This window comes from Rattus norvegicus, chromosome 9 (assembly GCF_036323735.1).
Source record: "Rattus norvegicus strain BN/NHsdMcwi chromosome 9, GRCr8, whole genome shotgun sequence".
Lineage (NCBI taxonomy): Eukaryota > Metazoa > Chordata > Mammalia > Rodentia > Muridae > Rattus > Rattus norvegicus.
In genome coordinates, this window is record NC_086027.1 from 7,371,660 (window position 1) to 7,380,916 (window position 9,257).

General features: G+C 41.1%; 1 protein-coding gene across 1 annotated transcript in view; it reads left to right on the plus strand.

Annotated features, from left to right (window-relative positions):
• Positions 1 to 8,983, plus strand: part of LOC134480323 (putative sperm motility kinase W) — a 29,280-nt gene extending 20,297 nt beyond the window's left edge. The window contains exons 5-6 of the mRNA XM_063267852.1: positions 1,714 to 1,872; positions 2,267 to 8,983. The gene's annotated coding sequence lies outside the window, so the exon portion shown is untranslated. The remainder of the gene's footprint in view (positions 1 to 1,713; positions 1,873 to 2,266) is intronic.
• Positions 8,984 to 9,257: the final 274 nt, after the last annotated feature.

Consider the following 9,257-nt stretch of genomic DNA (forward strand, 5'->3'; position numbering starts at 1 on the left):
TAGGGAGGTATACCCAGCAGATCCTTGCACTATGGGTGTGTGTGTGTGTGTGTGTGTGTGTGTGTGTGTGTGTGTGTGTGTGTACATGAGCGTATATCACTTTTACTGTAGGTAATAAGAACTTACCAGGACCCCATACCTAGGGATGTGGATGTTTGTGTACATGGCGATATCTTGAATAATGTGAAAGTCAATTTAGGTCTCTGAACACATGGCTAGGTAGCTGGTTCTGCTAGGTATCTAACCCCATTCAGAGCCCTAAATTGACTTTCATGTCATTCAAGATATTGCCCTATAGACAAAGATCTCCATAACACTTCTAGGTATAGGGTCCTGGTAAGTTCTTATTCCCTATAGTCAAAGTCACATCCATGCATGCACACACACACCCCTGGTGCTAGGGTCTGCTGGGTATACCTCCCTACAACCAAAGGCTCTCTTACACAGCTATGGTTCAGATCCTCACAGTAACATCTTCTTTTACAAATCCTCACATGTTCAGATACATGTATACCTGTCCCTAGAGCCACACTAGGAACATGCACACATGCATTCATGTACACACACACACACACACACACACACACACACACACCCCAGGAGATTGAAAAGAGATGGCGTGGGAGGGAGGGAGACAGAAATAGAACAGAAGCACAGATACATAGATTCCTATACAGAGGCAAGCATGCTGTCATGGCAACCAGTTGGGTTGTGCTATGGACAAAGGTCCATGTATGCACACAGATATACACATGGCTACATTTTTTGGCCTGTTAGGTATGAATACACATACACATGAGCTGGGTTTCAGTTACTGATATCTTCCCAATCAACTAATTCTCCACACATGTTTAGATGTAGGTTCAATTATGTGTCTCCTACCTGTAACTAAAAGCCTCATACAATACATGGCTTTGTCTGGTTCTACATGGCATTCACATGCAGCCAAAGCCACAATACACATAGAGTTAAGTTTCAGCTCTTGCTAAGAGCCTTCTTCCCTACAGTTAAAGTCCCAAAGCAAACAGGAACCTAGGTATTGAGTCCTGCTTGGTAACCTTTTCCCTCCAGCAAAAGCTCAAAAATAAGAATAGGTGTCAAGTCCTTCTAGTTAACCCCTTAACTGTGTCTCCCTCCATGTCTTATATTCACATCTCAGGATTAGGAACAGAGGATATAAAGATCTTCTGGGGCCACAAGCTTGGAAAAGAGTTATGGCTAAACATCCAGATTTTTCTGCTACAAGCAGGCTTGTGTAGCTTTCAGAAGACTGTGTGAAAAATAGGATGGCAAATGTGTGATCTGTGATTCCTATGTGTAGCCCTGCACCCTCGTTTGCATATGTGATGAGTGTGACTTTGGATCTAACCAGGCTGTTGTGTGATCATTGAAGGTTCCGAATTCTTTGATGCCTACTCTTGTAAACAGTGTATCATTCTGGAGAAAGATAGAGATTGTTGCCCAAAATTTGTCAATTTGGGGAGCTCTAAGCGAGCCCTGTTCTATGAGCACAAACGATACAGGCCCAAAGCGGGATGCAGCTCAAGGGGAGTGCCCAAGACCTAACACCGTTCCTGAGGCTATGGGGCTTTCACAAAAAGGGACTTATCTTGACTGCCCTCCGAAAGACCTAAGAAACAGCTGAGAGAGTCAAATGCAGATATGTGCACCCAACCAATGAACAGAAGCTGCTGATCCCTGTTGTTGAATTAGGGAGAAGCTGGAGGAAGCTGAGGAGGAGGACCACCATGTAGGAGGATCAGCAGTCTCCATTAACCTATACACCCATCTCTCAGACAGTGGATCATCATCCAGGCAGCCTCCAACAGCCGAGATGAGGACGCCAACACATATACAGCGGACGCCCCCCAGGTCTGGGTTCAGTCAGAGAAAATTCACCTAATCCTTGAGAGAGTGGAGGCCCCAGGAAGTTTAGAGGTCTGGTGGGGTGGGTGGGGTGAGGACATCCTTGTGGAGACATGGGGTAGGGTGGTGAGATGGTATGGGATGTGGAACAGTTGGGGAATTGGGGTTGGACTGGGACAGGAATAAATCTGTATTGTAAAAATAAGTTAAAAAAATACGGCTTCAAGAAAGGTAGTGCTTGGGTGGCCCCGTCTTCCCCCATCAAGCTGCTGCAGCTGCCAGGAAAGACACCTATTACCACCTTCAGAACGAGAAGGGAGCTCAGAGTGTCACCAGAGCAGCCTGCTAGTGCTAGTGTCCTGGACCCCTGTCATCCCTTCTTTCCCTCCCCGTGTTGCAGAAATGGAAGCGAGTTCCCATACAGCTCTCTCGCGGACTCTGTTTGTAATTAAATGGAAAAGGAAATCTGTGCTCTCCTCATTCATCCTTTCCACGGCCCAAGCTTCAAAACAAGTCTGTGTGCAGCCCTGACTGTCACTTAGAAGTGTGGTCTTGCAGCAGCTATGATGGGGTTTTCCTGTGACCCTCAGTGTGACCAGGTGCCATCAGAATAGTAATGTGATATGACACTTCCCAGGCAGTGCTGGGTTCATGGTGTTTTCCGTCTTGTAAATTGGAAGTTTCTGTTATTCTAATAAAGTTGGTGTGTATTTAAAACAAACGTTCTGGTAATTGTCTATCTAGATATGTGTTCCCAGACTCAATATGTTTCCTTTATCCATCCTTTTACCCAAAAATATGGCTCAGAAACAAAGAGCTTTAAGGAGTTGAACATCTGAAACTAGGCTTGAATTTACAGTTGGTAGAAGGCTACAAACCCATTGTTTTTGATTAATGATGTGGAGGGGCCAGCCTACTGTTGGTGATTCCACCTCTTTAAGTTGGTCCTGAGTTGTGTGTGTGTGTGTGTGTGTGTGTGTGTGTGTGTGTGTGTGTGTGTATGCGTGGAAGGCGTAAAGAACAAGACTGTAGACTGGTTTCCTCATTGTTTTCTGGCTCTCTTGCTGTATAAATTCCTCTCCCAACCTCCATAAATGATGGACTTTGATCAAAACAAGTAAGCCAAATAAAATCGTTTACCCCACATTAATTGGTGTCTATAAGAAATACAAATTATACTAGGACTATCCTAAGAGAAATCTCAGTGTTTGAATCCTACTGCCTTACCTCCTGAGTGCTAGGATACAGGTATTTAGCATAACACTGAATAGATAAATAGAAATCTTGAGATAATGTAATGATGGAAAATAATTGCAAGTCAATTTCTTGGCAAACAAAGACAGCGTGAGGGTTTTCTCTCTCTCTCTCTCTCTCTCTCTCTCTCTCTGTCTCTGTCTCTGTCTCTCTCTCTCTCTTTTATGTCATGATTAAAGTTTCCCCTCTTGGTCCTCGTTTCACTCCTCCTCTGTTTTTCTTCAAAAAAAGGGCGAGCCTCCTGTGGGTATCAGTCTGCCAAGGCAGGTTCCTGGCTTTCCAGGCAATGTCAGGGATGGACTCCTTCTCATGGCATGGGTCTCATTTGTTGGCCAGTTCCACATTTTTGTAAACCACCATTACCCCAGCACATTTATTAGGCAAGATAAATTGTAGGTTGGAGATGTAGTGGCAGGGTTGGTGTCCCAGTATCTCCACTGGAAGTCTTCCTTGGCTACAGGAGATGGTCACTTCAGTCTTGATATTCCCTTATTGCTAATAGTCTTGCTAGAGTCACCATCATTGATTCCTCAAAGTTTCCATTGCCCTAGCTTTCTAGTTTGTCCTGGAGATGTGTCTCTCTTCCATTCCTGTTGTTCCTCTCAGTACTCTCTCCCTTTGTGTGACCTAAACCTGATCCCTCCTGGTCCCATCCTTAACCCCCAATCCTATCCAGGCCCCTCTCCATTCACCTGTGACATCTCCAACAGTGACATCATCTGTTTGGTTTCTCTTTCACAGTGAGATATGCTTGTCCTCCACTGAGTCCTCTGTGCTGATTAGCATTTAAGGTCTGTGGGTCATAGCATGGTTATCCTTTATGTACAGAAAATATCCATTTACAGGTGAATACATACAATTTTTGGCTCTCTGTATCTGGGGTACTGCACTTACATCCTTTTACTCACATCCTTTTGTTGATAGACTTCATGATGTTATCATTTTTACCAGCTGAGTAATACTCCATTTTATAAATGCACCACATTTTCTTTATCCATTCTTTAGTTGAGGAAATCTAAGTTGTTTCCAGTTCCTGGCTTATGAATAAAAATGCAATGAATATACTTGAACAAGTGTCCTTGAGGTTTGGTGTCCTTTGGATATATGCCCAGGATTACTACACTTGGTTCTTGACGTAGACCGATTGCATGTTTTCTGAGAATCTGCCGTATTTATTCCCAAAGTGACTATATAACTTTTCAATCTATTTAGCAGTAATGGAGTGTTTCCCTTGGTCCACATCCTCGGTAGCATGAGCTGTTGAAAGATCCCCGAAGAGAGACCCTCTCTAAAGTCGCGGGAAATCACGGACCCCAGACACAGAAAGACCATTTTGGATGTAATAAGCAAAGACGAGGTTTATTACGGAGATCTATTACGGGGATCTCCAGGTCGACACGTATCCTGTGCAGGAGACAGAGGTGTCGACCCAGAAACTCAAAAGTCAGGGGTTTATATAGGGAAGGCTAGGGGTTTTAGCGTGGTTACACACAATTGGCTAATTTCTGGTGCGGCTATAAGTAATTGGCTCATTTAAACATGGCAGTGAGATTACAGCACAGCAGGAGAGTACGTATTGACTGGAGCGTACAGAATTTTAGAAGCTAGGGGCGTATCAGGGTTTGAAGGACATCTGGTTAAGGTGTGACTCTGAGTAAGCTGGGGGAGGTGCCTTTCTGCCAGATGGTTTGGGTCAGTCCTGATAACTTGGGCTGGTTCCTGCATTCCTTTTCTTTATCTTTATCATCTGTTAGTCCTAGTGGCAGGGCGGGGCTGCCAGAACTTGCTTTTCACAATGTTTAGGCCTGAGTCTGTGAATTTTGAAACTTACTCTTTTAATTTCATATTTTTAAACCTTAAATCTGTATAATTTTCCTTTCACTGTCATTTGTGTCTTTGATCCTACCAATTCTGACAAATATTGTATAAAATCTCTGAGTTGTTTTGATTTGCATTTACCTGATATCTTCAGGTGTTGAACATTTCTTTAAGTGCTTTGCAGCCATGCCATTAGAGATTCCTTCGCTGAGAATTGTCTATTTAGATCCGCACCTTATTTTTACCTACATTATTTGGTTTTGTGATGTTCCATTTCTTGATTTACTTATATATTTTGGACAGCAGCCCTCTATTAGATATGGGATTTAGGGCAATATTTTCCCATTCTGTAGCCTGATATTTTACCCTTTTGATCATGTCCTTTGTCTTATTGAAGTTTTTCAGTTTCATGAAGTCCCACTTATTGTTGATCTTCGTGCCTTAACCATGGATGTTCTGTTCAGGAAGTTGTCTCCTGTATCATTTTGTTCAGGGCTTTCCCCCACTTTGTGTTCTATTAAATTTTGTGTATGTGGTTTTATATTGGAGTGAAAACTTGTACAACCACTCTGGAAATCAATTTGTCAGTATTTTAGCAACACATATGTATAGAATGTCTTATGTATTATATGTATGTATCACTTACCAAATAGCCTGTGACCTATGACTTAGTCAGGAAATGGAAGGACATCCATCATGGAGGAGAAAATATTCAGGGATAAAGCTAGGCCTGTTAGATTTGCCAGAAAGATGTGAGGAGATGGATGCATGGTGCCTGAGTCCACGTAACCAGTCATGTGGCAGAATGTAGTATAAAATATATAGGATATTTTAGTTATGATCTATTCAGAGTTGAGACTAGCTGTATGGACAAAGTATTTAAGTCTGAGTTTTATTTCTGAGAACATGGGGCTAGGAAGTAGAACCAGACATAACTTCTACATGTTTTTAGAGGAGGAAATAGAAACCAAATTAAAAAGAGTAACCAAATGAGTTTTTAAAGCAGAATTTGCCTAATAATCAAGAGATAAGACATAGACAAATCAAAACTCAGACAAAACCTAATAATATAAATTAGAAAACATGGAATACCATAGTTAAACCCTGGACACAAAACCAACAATCCGAGGAACAAACTCAGTAGACTGGAGATTCCAAGCCATAAGGATGAATTTTAAGTCCAACTGCTCTGTAGGCATCAGGAGCTACTCCAGGATACAAGGAGAGGAGGAATATGCAGGCAGTGCCTAGTATTGACTTGTTGCTAGCATTCTTCATTATTCTTTCTTGTTATGACATCTCAAGCAACCAACCAATGATGGCTTGTCAGAGCTGACAGTGTTTTTCCTCAGGTTCTGTGCTACACCCGGTGCCCTGGTTATTTTTCTCATGGCTGTACCAAATCCCTGGCCAGAATCACCTCTAAGAAGGAAGGTTTTGGTTGTGCATTGGCTTTGAAGAGACAAGGAAGCCATACTGCTGTCAGCATCTTGTACTATACATGATGTAGTTATCTGGTCAAAGTAACACTGCATTAGATATTCTCTATCACCTAATGACGCAGTTCCTTTAGCTAAGGAACTCCATCTCCCTCTGTTCCACAAAAACACACACTAGAAATCAAATGTTTAAACATCTGAGATGATTGAAAACAACCAGTGTGGTTTTGAATGTGTAATTTCTCCCACTATCTAGTGCATTTGGACACATGTACACCAGTTGTTAAACAGTTTATGGAACATTATATTGTGTAGCCATGGCAACAGAAGCTCATCACTTGGAGTCTCCTTGAGGGAGCCAAGCCTAGTCTTTATTTGTGATGCTCCCAGATGGCTGCTCCAGCTAACTGCCATGCTTCTACCTCATGTTCATGAACTTTTATCACACACACAAAACAGAATAGTCATCAATATATCCACCCTTAGACAAGAGAGCTACTGCTCATCTCCACTCTATCTATATTGCCTAGAATTCAAGGCAGATTCATTGCTGTCACACAGTTACACAACCCTTCCAGAGACACAAGCAGCCCTACAAAGTAGCCTCAATTCTAGCCTCATCCTCTGTCATGTAGCATAGGTCTCATGTGAACCTAGTAGCACAGGAATTCTTATTCCATCAGAAACATTCAGTCTACGGAGACCTATTTTATTTGATGAGAGCAAAAATAATCAGAAATTGTCTCCTTCAGACTGCCGCAGAGTGAGCCTCATTACTGAAGACTCTTTGCCTGAAAGGAGATCTTTCCTAGCATCACTGTCCCTGTGTATCTATCTTCTTTATCCTGCTCACCCAGAATAGAAACAAATTCACACAACACTGAGAGAGAAAAGAATCAGTGGAACACTTACAATCTGAATAATAAAACCAGGCAACAGATTCTAAAAGAACTAATGCATCAAAATAGTCTTGTATTATAGCCAGGGAAATTAACAGGGAAATTAAAGAGCTAATAGCAGTGATCCACAAATATTCCAGTAGTCCATAAACCTAAGGAAAGAAGCGCTTTAACACTCTTTTATTTATTTTCTTTTTTCTTTTTTAAAAATCTTTATTAACTTGAGTATTTCTTATTTACATTTCAATTGTTATTCCCTTTCCCGGTTTCCAGGCCAACATCCCCCTAACCCCTCCCCCTCTATATGGACTTCTCCTCCCCATCCTCCCCCCATTACCACCCTCCCCCCACAATCACGTTCACTGGGGGTTCAGTCTTGGCAAGACCAAGAACTTCTCCTTCCACTGGTGCTCTTACTAGGCTATTCATTGCTACCTATGAGGTTGGAGCCCAGGGCCAGTGCATGTATAGTCTTTGGGTAGTGACTTAGTCTCTGGAAGCTCTGGTTTGTTGGCATTGTTTTTCACACTCTTAATCAAACAAGTGTTACCCTTACTGTCTAACCAAGTAAACACACTACACACTGAAAACCTCCAAGTATCTGACAACGCATTTGATTACCAAGATGATAAAATCCTTAATGAGGGTAATAGATGCTTTACCCCATAGCCAATGATATGGTAAAGAAGAGCATTCTTTATGGTCCAGGGGTCTTCACTGGGAACACAAGGATCATTCCATGGGCCAAATTGGCAAAAAGCATAGCATACACACAGCATTGAGGGATGCCAAGGAATTAAATGTCATGGCCAAGGACAAACATGGCAGTATAGAAAGTTTTACTGCAGCCAGGCCTTTCCACAAACACAATTATCACTTTGGCTTACCTGTGTCCATATTTACGCTTAGGGACAAATGGTCATATGAAATGGGTTGGGGGGCTGGGGATTTAGCTCAGTGGTAGAGCGCTTACCTAGGAAGCGCAAGGCCCTGGGTTCGGTCCCCAGCTCCGGAAAAAAAAAAAAAAAGAACCAAAAAAAAAAAAAAAAAAAAAAGAAATGGGTTGGGAAACACAACAGATCAGGTGAATATGACTACAGTGCTGGGATTGGGAAGGCTGGATCTTGAAATCATGATCAAATTCCTGTCTGGACATACATACCTTACCAGTTTAAAGTAAGTAATTACAAAGCCAACTCTCACAAAGCTGTGAGACTGATAACTGGAAAGTCTTAGTCAATGAAGGGATAGAACGTACAGCCATATTTCAAAACTAAAACCAATATTGTCAAGAAATCCAGTCAATAGATATCAAACACCAAAAGCTAAATTGAAAACCTGGGAAACTAACTTTATGTCAAGGTCCAACAGTTTGTGAAAGTTCAATTCTATGAAAATCACTTGAGTGAAAAGCTTATCATTCATAGAAACAAGGGCTACTGATTTTTTTGAGTTAATTTTTTCAGCAATATTTCTGAAATGTTTTACAGCGTGTTTATCACCTGTAAAAGTTCTCTGGTAGAATTTTCGGGGTTGCATATACACACTATCATATCATCTGCAAATTGTGATACTTTGATTTTTTTCCATCCCAATTTGTACATACATACAAACATGCACACTCATACACATAAATGTGTGTATGTATATATATATTCTTAAATGTATAAGTACCCCTGTAAATAAACCACACACGTTAAATTATATGTATGTTATATTATATATAATTATATATCAAATATAGAAATTATACTATATATAAATTAATTATATATAAATGTGTAAACATATAGATATGTAAATATAAAATTGCAATAATTGAGTCTTTCCCTTTTCAAATAACTGTAGCTGGTGTAACATTGACATAAACTAGTGAGCACACTTTCCTGTATATAAATGGCAAACATACCAGGGAAGAAAGCAGGGAAACAATAAATACCAATCTAGAATATATCTAATTAAGGAAATAACAGACTTGTGC